Source organism: Aquarana catesbeiana, linkage group LG12 (assembly GCF_042186555.1).
Source record: "Aquarana catesbeiana isolate 2022-GZ linkage group LG12, ASM4218655v1, whole genome shotgun sequence".
NCBI classification, from domain to species: domain Eukaryota; kingdom Metazoa; phylum Chordata; class Amphibia; order Anura; family Ranidae; genus Aquarana; species Aquarana catesbeiana.
This window is the reverse complement of record NC_133335.1, coordinates 31,880,754-31,893,957: the sequence shown is the minus strand read 5'-3', so window position 1 is coordinate 31,893,957 and position 13,204 is coordinate 31,880,754.

Sequence of the window (13,204 nt, the reverse complement as noted above, 5' to 3'; positions counted from 1 at the left end):
CGTGCGACGTTGCACTCAAACAAAATTTGATGTCCATTTTTTTCCCCACAAATAGAGCTTTCGTTTGGTGTGGTATTTGATCATCTCTGCAGTTTTCATTTTTTGCGCTATAAAAAAAAGAGCGACAATTTTGGAAAAAAAGCAATATATTTTTTACTTTTTGCTATAATAATTATCCCCCAAAAATATATAAAAAAAACATTTTTTTTCCTCAGTTTAGGCCGATATGTATTCTTCTACATATTTTTGGTAAAAAAAATCGCAATAAGCATATATTCATTGGTTTGGGCAAAAGTTATAGGGGATAGTTTTTTGGCATTTTTATTATTATTCTTTTTTTTTATTGGCGGGCACATTGGACCCTTTTGACACTATTTTGGGACTATTGTCATTTATACAGCAATCAGTGCTATAAAAATGCACTGATTGCTGTACAAATGTCACTGGCAGGGAAGGGGTTAAACACTAGGGGGCAATCAAGTGTTTAAGTGTGTCCTAGGGAGTGATTCTAACTGTGGGGGGATGGACTACTATACACATGACAGCAATCACTGCTCCCGATGACAGGGAGCAGTGATCTTTGTCATATCACTAGGCAGAAAGGGGAAATGACTTGTTTACAAAGACATCTCCCCGTTCTTCCACTCCGTGACACAATCGCGGGCCCCCGGCGGACATCGACTCCGGGGGACCCATGGTCACAGAGCTTGCGGCGGCATGCGCGCACCCACAATGCCGCATCTTAAAGGGGACGTACCTGTATGCCCATTTGCCCACCCGTGCCATTGTGCTGACGTTTATTGCCATGCGCTGGTCAGCAAAGGGTTAAATATCTCTGAATCAGGTGGTCTTTCTAGCATATCTCATATTAAATATTGAATAATCTTTTGCCTTTTTTTTTTGTATATCTTGGCCTCCAAATATGCAACATTCTCTGTTTTTCACTGTTTGTCTGTACAGGGCAGTCTCTCTGGTATGTTGCTGTCTCAGGCAGTCACTCTGTATTCAGTTTTTTTTTTTCTGATCAAGATTTTGTTTTGTTTTTATAGTATGTTGGTATTGTGTTGGTTATTACCTGGGGTGTGTTAGAGCCCTTTCACACTGGGGTGGTTTGCAGGCGCTATTGCGCTAATAATAGCACCTGCAAACCGACCCAAAAGTGCCGCTGCTTTCATTCCAGTGTGAAAGCCCCGAGGGCTTTCACACTGGAGCGATGCGCTGGCAGGACGGTAAAAAAAGTCCTGCTAGCAGCATCTTCGGAGCGGTGAAGGAGCGGAATGTATACTGCTCCTTCACCGCTCCTGCCCATTGAAATCAATGGGACAGCGCGGCTATACCGCCGGCAAAGCGCCTCTGCAGAGGCGCTTTGCGGTGGTATTTAACCCTTTCTCGGCCGCTAGCGGGGGGTAAAACCACCCCGCTAGCGGCCGAATACCAACGGTAAAACGCCACTAATAATAGCGGCATTTTACCGCCGACGTCGCCCCCGCCCCAGTGTGAAAGGGCTCTTAGAGAAAGTGGTGTATTATTTGTATTTTGTAGTTTGCCTGTTGTTTTAATTTGTGTTATTTATTCTATGTTGTATTTTAATTGTATGGATGTTTTATTTGTAGTGTAGTTTTAATTTTGTTATTTGGTGTTAATGGCTGTCATTGATCATTTTGTTACATAGTTACATAGTAGGTGAGGTTGAAAAAAGACACAAGTCCATCAAGTCCAACCTATGTGTGTGATTATGTGTCAGTATTACATTGTATATCCCTGTACGTTGCGGTCATTCAGGTGATTATCTAATAGTTTCTTGAAGCTATCGATGCTCCCCGCTGAGACCACCGCCTGTGGAAGGGAATTCCACATCCTTGCCGCTCTTACAGTAAAGAACCCTCTACGTAGTTTAAGGTGAAACCTCTTTTCTTCTAATTGTAATGAGTGGCCACGAGTCTTATTAAACTCTCTTCTGCGAAAAAGTTTTATCCCTATTGTGGGGTCACCAGTACAGTATTTGTAAATTGAAATCAATTCCCCTCTCAAGCGTCTCTTCTCCAGAGAGAATAAGTTCAGAGCTCGCAACCTTTCCTCATAACTAAGATCCTCCAGACCCTTTATTAGCTTTGTTGCCCTTCTTTGTACTCGCTCCATTTCCAGTACATCCTTCCTGAGGACTGGTGTCCAGAACTGGACAGCATACTCCAGGTGCGGCCGGACCAGAGTCTTGTAGAGCGGGAGAATTATCGTTTTATCTCTGCAGTTGATCCCCCTTTTAATGCATGCCAATATTCTGTTTGCTTTATTAGCAGCAGCTTGGCATTGCATGCCATTGCTGAGCCTATCATCTACTAGGACCCCCAGGTCCTTTTCCATCCTAGATTCCCCCAGAGGTTCTCCCCCCAGTGTATAGATTGCATTCATATTTTTGCCACCCAAATGCATTATTTTACATTTTTCTACATTGAACCTCATTTGCCATGTAGTCGCCCACCCCATTAATTTGTTCAGGTCTTTTTGCAAGATTTCCACATCCTGCGGAGAAGTTATTGCCCTGCTTAGCTTAGTATCGTCTGCAAATACAGAGATTGAACTGTTTATCCCATCCTCCAGATCGTTTATGAACAAATTAAATAGGATTGGTCCCAGCACAGAACCCTGGGGAACCCCACTACCCACCCCTGACCATTCTGAGTACTCCCCATTTATCACCACCCTCTGAACATGCCCTTGTAGCCAGTTTTCAATCCATGTACTCACCCTATGGTCCATGCCAACGCACCTTATTTTGTACAGTAAACGTTTATGGGGAACTGTGTCAAATGCTTTTGCAAAATCCAGATACACCACGTCTACAGGCCTTCCTTTATCTAGATGGCAACTCACCTCCTCATAGAAGGTTAATAGATTGGTTTGGCAAGAACGATTCTTCATGAATCCATGCTGATTACTGCTAATGATATCATTCTTATTACTAAAATCTTGTATATAGTCCCTTATCATCCCCTCCAAGAGTTTACATACTATTGATGTTAGGCTAACTGGTCTGTAATTCCCAGGGATGTTTTTTGGGCCCTTTTTAAATATTGGTGCTACATTGGCTTTTCTCCAATCAGCTGGTACCATTCCAGTCAATAGACTGTCTGTAAAAATTAGGAACAACGGTCTGGCAATCACCTGACTGAGTTCCCTAAGTACCCTCGGATGCAAGTCATCTGGTCCCGGTGATTTATTAATGTTAAGTTTCTCAAGTCTAATTTTAATTCCGTCCTCTGTTAACCATGTAGGTGCTTCCTGTGTTGTGTCATGAGGATAAACACTGCAGTTTTGGTTACTGAAGCCCCCCGATTCACTCGTGAAGACTAAGGAGAAGAATAAATTCAATACCTTTGCCATCTCCCCATCCTTTGTAACCAGATGTCCTTCCTCATTCTTTATGGGGCCAATATGGTCTGTCCTCCCTTTTTTACTGTTTACATACTTAAAGAATTTCTTGGGATTTTTTTTGCTCTCCTCCGCTATGTGTCTTTCATGTTCTATCTTAGCCATCCTAATTGCACCCTTACATTTCTTATTGCATTCTTTATAAATTCTGAATGCTGTGGATGATCCCTCAACCTTGTATTTTTTGAAGGCCTTCTCCTTTGCTTTTATATGCATTTTTACATTGGAGTTAAGCCATCCAGGATGTTTGTTCGCTCTTTTAAATTTATTACCCAATGGGATACATTGGCTAATGCCCTTATTTAATATGCTCTTAAAGCAAACCCATCTCTCCTCCGTATTCTTTGTTCCTAATATTTTATCCCAATTTATGCCTTTTAGCAAGGTTTGTAGTTTAGGGAAGTTGGCTCTTTTGAAATTCAGTGTCTTTGTGTTCCCTTCATGTCTCCTATTTGTGTGATTTATACTGAAACTAATTGACCTGTGATCGCTGTTACCTAAATTGCCCCGTATTTCCACATCTGTTATCAGGTCTGTATTGTTGGTAATCAGTAGATCTAGTAATGTTTTATTTCTAGTTGGTGCGTCTACCATCTGACCCATAAAATTGTCCTGCAAGACACTAAGGAACTGGCGAGCCTTAAATGAATACGCAGTTCCCTCCGACCAGTCTATGTCTGGATAATTAAAATCCCCCATTATGATAACACTTCCCATCCTTGCTGCTAATCCAATTTGTGATAGGAGATCCGTCTCCACTTCCTCCCTCAGGTTAGGGGGCCTATAGCATACTCCCAGTATTATTTTCCCCTTAGCTTCATCCCTTTGGAGCTCTACCCATAAAGATTCCACCTCCTCCCTAGCCCCCTCAGTGATGTCATCTCTCACATTCACTTGTACATTATTCTTGATATATAGGCATACCCCTCCCCCTTTTTTACCCTCTCTATCCTTGCGGTATAGGGCATACCCTTGAATGTTTGCCAGCCAATCATGAGAGCTGTTGAACCAGGTCTCTGAAATTCCCACAAAATCCAAATCCTCCTTGTACAACAGTATCTCTAGTTCACCCATCTTGTCCGCCAGGCTCCTGGCATTGGTGAACATGCCACATAGTTTAGACCGGTCGCATATTGTCCTCGTATTGGGTGTTTCAAGATTGCAACTTGGACTTGCTACTATACTCACCTTGTGTTTTTGTGCTTTGTTTAACCTACCACTAATGCCCCCAATACTACCCTCTGGAATATCTTCCGCGCTGGCTATCACTGTCTCTGGACCCTCCCCCCCATCGCCTAGTTTAAAAACCCCTCTAACTTTTTGGCCATCTTCATTCCCAGCAGATCTGCACCCTCCTCATTTAGGTGCAGTCCGTCCCTTCTATAGTACCGGTTACCGACTGAGAAGTCGGCCCAGTCCTCCAGGAACCCAAACCCCTCCTTACTACACCAGCTCTTCAGCCACTTGTTTACTTCCCTAATCTCCCTCTGCCTCTCTGGTGTGGCTCGATGTACCGGTAGTATTCCTGAGAACACTACCTTGGAGGTCCTTTTCCTCAATTTAGCTCCTAAGTCCCTAAAATCGTTCTTTAGGACACTCCATCTGCCTCTGACTTTGTCATTGGTGCCAACGTGCACCATGACAGCCGGGTCTTCCCCAGCCCCTCCCAGTAATCTGTCCACAAGATCCGTGATGTGCCGAACCCGAGCGCCCGGTAGACAACATACTGTTCGGCGCTTCAGGTCTTGGTTACAGATTGCCCTCTCTGTCCTTCTAAGAATTGAGTCCCCTACCACCAGAATCTGTCTTTCCTTTCCCTTTGCTGCCCCCCCACTCTCACTGGAGGAGTTCTTCCCCTGGCAGCTAGGAGAGTCCCTCATCTCCAGCAGTGCTGGTCCCTGACTGGTTACACCAATGTCACTCAATGGAGCGTACTTATTGGGATGCTCCAGTCCTGGATCGGCCTCCCTGGCACTTCCCCCTCTACCCCTCCTGACTGTCACCCATCTACTCTTTGCTAGTGCCTGCACCTCTTTGTCTCCACCCGCCTCTGTGCTGGCCCCTGCCGGCACCTGCCGTGTACGTTCCTGGCTCACCTTTAGTATGGAGGGACTTCTCAGTGCTGACAGTTGCTTCCCCAGATTCAGAACCTGGGCTTCCAGGGAAACAATGTGCTTACATTTTGCACAGCAGTATTTGCCCTCGATCGGATGATCAAGGAACGCATACATGCGGCAAGATGTACAAAGAGTCGCCTCTCCACACCCGCCGGGCATCGTACCTATTAAATTTAGTGAGGATTTGGGGATTTTACCCTGTCCAAATTACCTAACAACTAGCTTCCTGGCACTAATACTCAAGACAATACACAGGTACACGACAAGACAATACACAGGTACACAATACACAAGTACTAACGATCCACACACACTACTCAGACAACACTCAGATACTCACACTATACAGGTACTATGACCCCTGTTATAACCTCCTGTTTTAAACTCTTGTTTTTAACTCCCACTTAATCCAGCTCCACTTACACCAAGCTCCACAGCTTCAAACTGAGCACGCTCAGACTGAGTCCTACAACAAGTTAAATAGGCACCTGTGAGCAATTAACCACACCCCTTAATTGATAGACTGATGAAACAAGAAAAAAAAAAAAAAAAAAGCTATTTAAAAAGTGACAGCAAAAGGCAAATTAAAAACTAAAAGGAAAAGTCCCCAAAATGCAACCCAGCAAACACCAACAGACAGCAAACACAAACACACACCAACAGACAGCAAACACACACCAACAGACAGCAAACACACACCAACAGACAGCAAACAAACACCAACAGACAGCAAACAAACACCAACAGACAGCAAACACCAACAGACAGCAAACACCAACAGACAGCAAACACCAACAGACAGCATCTTGTTCAGTCTATTGTTGTGATCTTGTGCTGTCTTTGTTAAGTGTGTCTGTGTCGTAACAATTTCCTAATTTCCCTTTGGGATTAATAAAGTATTCTGTATTCTGTAAATTCTTTGACTGTCTCTTTGTTTAGCATGACAGTGCTAAAAGCAAATTTGAGGTTGGGTTACTGGTGGAGGATTTAAGGGTTGGATTTGAGCCTGTGGATCCAAACCCATGAGGGTCTCGACTTTGCATTCTTCTTTACAAATGAAACACCATATTATTAAAGTATTCGTAAACCCAGGACCCTGCATTCACTATATCTGGTCTATCACAGTACTCAGAACATGGAAATGCAATTATTTTAATAAATATAAAATGCTAAATATCTTTTCTCATCCACAGTATATAGCAGTCTTATAAATTCTGTCAGTGTGTGGTTAAAGCTTGTAGGAGAACTCTACTCTGACTGTCCTATGAGGTTGCAGGACCCCTGACCCTCTGTCTGGATAGTGCTGATTGGCCCTGTGCCGATCACATGCACCCTTCCAAGATAAAAAAAAAGCCTCTTTAGCAATACACACCAAACTGAGCATGTGCAGAGTTTCCCCAAGGCTCTGTACTGTCAGGAGATGAATTGGGGGCTGTGGAATAAGGGGAGGATCAGAGAAGCCAGGATTAAACTGCATTTTTACACAATGCGGAGGATTAACTTCTTAGGTTCCACAGTGAGTATAGCAAGCATGCTTTACTGCACCTCCTCATTTGTCCCTTATTTTGGTCTGATCTATATAGTTGTAAAAAATAAAATTCAATTTTTATCTTTCAAAAAGTGTTTCCCACTGATAAACCTTTCATCCAATTTCTAAATTGTAAATTTAAAAAGACAATATAAAAGAATAGTAGTGGTAAAAAAAAAAAAGGCCCTGTGGGTTTAACTAACCCTTTTTTTGTATAATTCTCCTTTAAGGGGGTGTGGCAGGGGTTGTGTTCTATGTCTACATACCTTTGCTAATAGGTGTCCCTCGTTCCCGTCTCAAAAATTGGGAGGTATGCCAATAGGGTTAATCTACTAAAGGCAAATAGACTGTTCACCTGGCAAGAGCAGTTGCTCCAGAGCATAGTAAATAAGGGGAAGCGTTACTGACTTCTATTATCCAATCATGTGCAAGCAAAATGCTGTTTTTTACTTATTTTCCTTGATCATGATTTGGTATCCTTTGCAAAGTAAAGCTTTACCTCATTTACTAAGCTCTGGAGCAAACACTCTGTGCACTCTGCAAGTCTATTTGCCTTTAGTAAATCAACCCCAATGGTTTGAGCTGTTTTCCTTGAGTTTTGAAAAGGGCCTTGGTGTATGGTGTAGTGACCTGGGCCTATCATGCACACGTTTATTATGTCATTGATTGGCCTATTTGCTTTGATACAGCGATTTTGTTGTGCAGGTCTATGTGCTGCATATACATTGCCCCAAATGTATTAAAATAAAAAAAACTGAATGGGGTTGATTTACTAAAGGCACAGGGGCACTGGACGACGTCATCTCTGACGAAACGAGTAGGGCGGAGCGATGCGCTGACATCACCTCGTGTTTACATCTCGTTTCCTGGTAGGACGGGTTTGTCTGTTTGTGCGCCGGCACATCAGGCTTAAGGCTTACTTAGACGCTAAAATTGTAAGTGTAATACTTTGTGTTTTAAAGTTTTAATAAATGTAAAAGGTTTTCACACTGTTTGGAACCTTTATCTTTTATGTACCACGTCCATCTATCTACCCACTGGTCTGAGCTGATAAGAGGCGGCTTGAGGATAATTGAGCGTACTTACTGTGTGTTGGAACCAAGCTGTGTTTTGACTACAAATGCTTTCCTTGATCCTCTGTAATGGGGGATCATGGTAATCTGGTAAGAAGTAATTTCTTCTATTTGTTGGTGGATTCAGCACATCATTTGACAGCGGTTGGAGATGTCATCCCACACATTGATGGACTATATTATTATTTGAGCACTGGTGGGCTTTTTATTGATTTGGAATTTATGCAACTATTATTGATTGCTTACTGGTTTAGCACAATTCTGTTTTCTTTTGACTTTGTAAGTGCAGTTGATCCAAAGCTTAGTAAATGAGGTAAAGCTTCACTTTGCAAAGAATGTTCAATCACATGCAAAGAAAGTAAAAAACAAAAACAAAAAAAACAGTACTTTTGATTGCATAGGATTAGATAATGGATATCAGCAGAGCCCCCCCATTTACTAAGCTTTGGAGAAACCGCACTTGCAGAATACTACTGCACTTGCAAAGTGCACAGTCTATTTGCCTTTGGTAAATCAACCCCAATATTTTGGGGCATGGCTCCCTCTAAAGAATTTGATATTTTATCAACTCCCGAAGAGGGAGCAATATATGCATTTCAACTATGTATTAAGTTGTTTAAATTTCCACTTGAGTATAGGAGGGTTTTTATCTGAAAATGGTGCAGAATGCTAGTTTAGGTGGTCCACCCACTTCCAGCTGCCCACTCGTTTTTTATTTTTATTTCTATGTAGTTTAGCATTGGCTGACCTTGTGAAAACTCCTTTCCAGATGGATCATTCATAATTATTGTCATCAGTGCTAATATGGTGAGAAAGCGAAAGTCCTATTTGACTGGTAAAAAGAAGCATATAAAGGAAACAAAATAGAACGCAATCTTTACGAAGAGAACGAGAAGAACATTAAAAGCTAGGCGTGCTGAAAGCCTATTTCCTGAGATAGCTGTCCTTTATTGACAGATGTTATTGCTGCTTTTTAGTGCATTCCATCCCCAATTAAATGATCTTGAAATAACTACAACTGCTATAACTGACGCCGACACATTTGTCAGAATAACACATTCTCTTTTTGCGCTTGGTCAATAATGAGAAAAATTGGCTGCAAAAGAAAAAAACTTTTCATGGCAAGAAATCTGTTGGAGTGGTTTGAAATCAAGATAATTATGACTAAAGAAGAACTCATGCAGGAGCCATTATCTTGTAACCTTAACACTTAGCAAGTTACCATTGAATTTCCAAAATGTATAAACCGGCACACTTACGAGATATTTGTGGACCATGCCTATGACAGTCTTCCCCTAGAGCAGAGGTCCCTAACCTTTTTTGAGTCACGGACCCCTTTAAGAATCTGGTGAAAGCTATGGACTCCCTCCCCAGAAATATTCACATAAACCAATCTTTGCATGCAATGAATATACAGTGCCTTGAAAAAGTATTCATACCCCTTGACATTTTCCACATTCTGTCATGTTACAACCAAATACGTAAATGTATTTTATTGGGATTTTATGTGATAGACCAACACAAAGTGGCACATAATTGTGAACTGGAAGAAAAATGATAAATGGTTTTTCAAAACTAAATATGTGAAAAGTGTGGGGTGCATTTGTAATCGGCCCCCCTGAGTCAATACTTTGTAGAACCCCCTTTCACTGCGGTTATCTTTTTGGGGATGTCTCTACCAGCTTTGCACATCTAGAGAGTAACATTTTTGCCAATTCTTCTTTGCAAAATAGCTCAAGCTCTGTCAGATTGGATGGAGAGCGTCTGTGAACAGCAATTTTCAAGTCTTGCCACAGATTCTCAATTGGATTTAGGTTTGGACTTTGACTGGGCCATTCTAACACATGAATATGCTTTGATCTAAATCTAAACCAGGGATATGCAATTAGCGGACCTCCATCTGTTGCAAAACTACAAGTCCCATCATGCCTCTGCCTCTGGATGTCATGTCTTGCTATGCCTCATGGAACTTGTAGCTATGCAACAGCTGGAGGTCTGCTAATTGCATATCCCTGATCTAAACCATTCCATTGTAGATCTGGCTGCATGTTTAGAGTCATCGTTGTGCTGGAAGGTGAACCTCTATCCCAGACTCAAGTCTTTTGCGGACTCTAATGCCCCGTACACACGACCGGTTTTGCCGTCGGAATAAACTCCGAAGGTTTCTCCGACGGAACTCCGACGGAATTCCATTCAAGCGGTCTTGCCTACACACGGTCAAACCAAAGTCCGACCGTCCAGAACGCGGTGACGTACAGCACGTACGACGGGACTAGAGAAAGGAGGTTCAATAGCCAGTAGCCAATGGCTTCTGTCTTATACTTGCTTCAGAGCATGCGTAATTTTTCGTCCGTCGGAACAGCATACAGATGATCAGTTTTCCCGATAGGAATTGGTTCTGTCGGAAATATTTAGAACATGTTCTATTTCTATTGTCTGACTTTTTCTGTCGGACATTCCGCTTGTGTGTACGCGACTTTACAGGTTTTCTTCTAAGATTGCCCTGTATTTGGCTTCATCCATCTTCCCATCAACTCTGACCAGCTTCCCTGTCCCTGCTGAAGAAAAGCATCTCCACAACATGATACGGCCACCACCATGTTTCACGGTGGAGATGGTGGGTTCAGGGTGATGTGTACGCCACACATAGCATTTTGCTTTTAGGTCAAAAAGTTACATTTTGGTCTCATCTGACCAGAGCTTCTTCTTCCATATGTTTGTGTCCCCCTTATGGCTTCTCGCAAACTGCAAAAGGGACTCCTTATGGCTTTCTTTCAACAATGGCTTTCTTCTTGCCACTCTTCCGTAAAGGTCAGATTTGTGGAGTGCACGACTGATAGTTGTCCTGTGTACAGATTCTCCCACCTGAGCTGTGGATCTCTTTGAAAAAAGAAACAATATTTTTTACTTTCTGATATAAAACATACCCAATAGAAAATGCAAAAAAGCTAATTTCTTTATCAATTTAGGCCAATATGTATTCTGCTACATGTTTTTGGTAAAAAAAAAAACAATAAGTGTATATTGATTGATTTGCGCAAAAGTTATAGCGTCTACAAACTATGGGATATATTTATAGAATTTTTATTTTTTTTTATTATTTTTACTAGTAATGGTGCAAATAAGTGAATCTGACACTAAGTGACACTTTTTGGAGACCAGTGACACCAATACAGTGATCAGTGCTAAAAAAATGCACTGTCACTGTACTAATGACACTGGATCAAGGAGTATGGAGAATAGGCGCAACAAAGATAACAAAGAGACTTTAACAAACAGTACATGACTGGCTCTTGAAATGTGATTAATGCACCACAGCAACACTTCAGAAGAGGGAAGCACAATCTATTGACACTGGCTGGGAAGGGGTTAACATCAGGGGCGATCAAAGGGTTAAATGTATGTCTAGGTGGTGCTTACTCACTGTGGGGGAGGTGCTTTGACTAGGGGAAGGCAAAGACCCGTGTTCCTGCTTTGTAGAACCACAGGATCAAAGACTTCCCTGCTGACAGAATGACAATCTGCCTTGTTTACATAGGCAGACTGCTGTTCTGTTTGTATCCCAAACGATCAGCTGGTCCCGGCGGACATCGAGTCCACTGAGCCCGCTGACTGGCTTCTGCTGTGTCCAATCACAGCTGGAGTGGGTTGCCAGCGGCGTGCACGTGCCCCAGAACCGGAAGTGTCAGATCACGTACTAGGTACGTGATCTGGCACAGAGCTGCCGCCCTGCTGCAGTAAATGTACGTGGGGCAGTCACTAAGTGCTTAATCAAGGGCTGAAAAATGATGTTTTAAATTTTCTAGCAAAGCTGGAAGTTGGTTCTAATATCAGGGGCGGCCTGTCCATTAAGGGTGCATGGGCTCCGCCCCCTCTATCCATGTCCCCCTATAAGGTTAATGGATAGCTTCATGCACAGCATAAAGCTATCCACGGCCGCCTCGGCCACCCCCTATTTGGGCATCCGGCGCCTGATTTACAGCGGCGGGGGTGTTTTTTGAAGCACCTGATTAGGCTCTTATAGGCTTCAAAATAGGGTGGACTAGGAGCACAGAGCATTGAGCTCTGAGCCCAACCAGGTGTGTTAGAAAAGCAAATGAATATTCGCTTTTATAACACTGAATCGCCTCTCCGCCAATCAGGAAGCACAGGTCTGTTACCCGTTTCCCGATTGGCTGAAAAGTCAGGCGATTCTATTGGATGTGAAAAATATAATATAACTGCGCTGACCCAGTGAATAAAAAAAAAAATAAAAAAATAAATCAAAGCTGCTACACGGGAATGTGACAAATATTCAGATAAAGTAGTATAAAAGATGTAGCGCTATAACAAAAATAGTGTAGTATTAACACATACAGTACCAAGACATAATAGTGTTCAAAAATTGGTGAATATTGAAATCCAACCAAAACCATGAAAAAATGTGAAAAACTGAAATAATGCAAATGTGATTAAAGTCCCATAGTGAAATATAAAACAGAAATAAGAAGTCCAACTGTGAAGTGAAGGCCTTCCCTCATGAAATGTAATTCCAACGTTGGTGAATCTTTAAAGTGAAAGAGATTGAATACTCTTACCGGAGCAGGTGGATCCGTATGTCAGCGACACCGAATCAGATAAGCTTTGAAATCCAGATAAGTGGCTCTCCCAGATGGAAGTGGGGACCCCAGATCTCGGATGGCATCTCCTCTTGGCTGAAACAACCTCAGCAGAATCCACCAAACCGGAAAAGCGATAAATCCAACAGGAACACCACAAAAACTCTCATCCAACCAAAGTAGGGGGAAGAAAAGAAAAGGAGTGCTCCAATGGTGCAGGTCAAAAAAGTAGGTTTATTAAAACCAACCAATATAAAATGATTAAAATAGTGATCACATGAAAATAAAATCGATAAGCCTTGCCCAACCTATTGGATGCCTAGGAGGAGGGGAGGAGAGGCACGGCAGAAGACGCCGTGATCTCAGAAGAGGAGAGAAAACAGGAGAGGCTGCCAGATGCCTGCCGCAGCCTGATCCCCTGCCCGATGTGCCCGCCGATCCCTGATATGCCCGCAGATC